Source organism: Macrotis lagotis, chromosome 3, assembly GCF_037893015.1.
Source record: "Macrotis lagotis isolate mMagLag1 chromosome 3, bilby.v1.9.chrom.fasta, whole genome shotgun sequence".
NCBI classification, from domain to species: Eukaryota; Metazoa; Chordata; class Mammalia; order Peramelemorphia; family Peramelidae; genus Macrotis; species Macrotis lagotis.
This window is the reverse complement of record NC_133660.1, coordinates 292,579,262-292,581,787: the sequence shown is the minus strand read 5'-3', so window position 1 is coordinate 292,581,787 and position 2,526 is coordinate 292,579,262.

Sequence of the window (2,526 nt, the reverse complement as noted above, 5' to 3'; positions counted from 1 at the left end):
AAAATGATGAAAAATTGACAGAAGTAATCAGCTCCTTTAACTGTAAAATTGATCAACTAGAAAATGAATGTAAATCATGAAAAATTAAAATTGACCAATTGGAAAATTCATAAAGAAGTAAATTTGACCAATTGAAATAGGAAACACAAAAACTAACTGAAGAAAATAAAAACCTAAAAATTGCAATTGGACAAATGGAAATGAATGACATTATGAGACATCAAGATTCCATCAAACAAAATCAAAAAGTTGAAAAAATAAAAGGATATGTTAAGTAAATTAAAAAAACAACAATTGACCTAGGAATAGATCCAGGAAAGGTAATTTATGAATTATTAATGTAACTAAAATTCAAGAATTTAAAAAAAGAGCCTGGAAAATATCTTTCAGAAAAATTTCTTGGAAAACTGCCCTAATATCATAGATCAAGAAGACAAAATGGTCCTTGACAAAATCTACAAAATACCTCCAGATAGAGATAACAGAATAAAATCTCCAAAAAAATATCATTGCCAAATTCCAGACTTCTCAACTAAAGGTAAAGATACTGAAAACAGTAAAAAAAAAAAAAAGAAGTAATTTAAATACGAAGGAAGCACATTCAGAATTCTACAGGACTTATGAACATTGCCAGCAAAGAATAAGAGGGCATGCTATTCCAGTGACTAAAGGTCCTTGGATTACAAGTAACATAAACTACCTTGCAAAATTCAGCACATATTTAGTAGGAGAAAAAAAAAGACCTTCAATGAAATAGAAGACTTCCAAAATTTCCTATTAAAAAATAAAAACTGAACAGAAAATCTGATCTTCACGTACAAGAGCTAAGAGATGTATAAAAAGGTAAATGAATGATAACATTTGTAATTTGTAACCTAGTTAAAAGAAACATACTTAGAGAGTATGCATATAGGATGACCATAGAAGTGCTAAGTTGTTAGCCATGACCTCTGCTTAATGAGTGTTGGATATATTTGAAATAATTAGACTTGAGGATATGGATATAAATGAGTCATGAATCAATGTTGATTAAGAGGGTGGAATTTCCTACTGGGGTAAAGGGAAGAAGAGTACTTAGAGGGTCTCTATAGAATTAAATCATGAAGTGATCTTGCCTTATGAGATTTTTTTTTTTTTAGATTTTTCAAGGCAATGGGATTAAGTGGCTTGCCCAAGGCCACACAGCTAGGTAATTATTAAGTGTCTGAGGTCAGATTTGAACTCAGATACTCCTGACTCCAAGGCCAGTGCTCTATGCACTGTGCCACCTAGCCTCCCCAAGATTCTTTAGTTAATAGGGACAGAAGGTATAAATGTATTTGGAATTTTGGGACATAAGTAGACTGTGAAGAGATTTTGCCTTATTCCCAACTTTAGTCAACAAGGGCTATAATACTATAATAGGAGTACTATAGGAACAGAAGGACTGGATATGAAAAGGTCGTGAAGCTTTGCTTGATATGTTGGCTACAATTTGAAAGAGTGTTCTTTTGGAAGGGGGGAATAGATGGTTATTGAAATGATTCAACTTTTTCATGATCCTTTGGTTCATGAGAATTGTGTGCCCATTGAATACTTGTAAAGAAGATGTGATATGAACTGAAGATAATTTGATATGATTTATGACTCTTGAGAATTGTATTTTTTTTAAAAAATTGCTTTCTACATTACTAAAATATTCTTGTTGTAAGAGTAAACATAATCCCCTCTCCCTCCACAAAAATATAGAAACTCATGAGAAATAAAGTGAAAGAAAGAGAAAAAAAGTGTTTCAGTCTTTGTTCTGATACTATCAGCTCTGTCTCAGGTGAATCATATTCTTTATGATAACTCCATCATAGAAATTACATTCATATTTTTCCACAGTTGCTATTGTTGATTGTAATTCCCTCCATCCATTCCTCCCCACTTCCATCTATATATTCTCTCTGCTTTCACCTTGTCCCTCTTCTAAAATTTGCTGTTGAACAGTAGATTGGCACAGCAGGCAGAGCACTGCCCTGGGGCCAGGAGGCCCCAAGGCCACATCCCAACTGAGAGATCCAGCAACCATCCAGCCCTGTGATCTCAGACAGGCTACTCAATCCCACCACTGTGCAAAAAGTAAAAAAGAATATGAGTTATATCTGACTCTCCTATCCCATGATCTACACTTTCCTCTATCACCTGCAATCCCCCTCCCTTCACCCCATCCCACTTCTCTCTTTTTTTTCTAAATTTCTATACCCTATTGAGTGTGTATTCTGTTTCCTCTCTGAGTCATTTCTAAAGAGAATCAAGGCTCCCTCATTTCCCCCTCACCTTCCCCACTTCCACATCATTGCAAAAACTTTTTCTTGACTACCTTAAATGAAATTTCTTAGACTATTCTCTCCTTTCTCTTTCTCCCAGTATATTTCCCTTTCACCCTTTGACTCCATTTTTACAAAATTTGATAACTTCAAATTCGCCTCTCTCTTGTGATTCATCTATTAAAAACTACTTCTACCTGCTCTATTAAATAAGAAGGTTCATATGAGTATTATC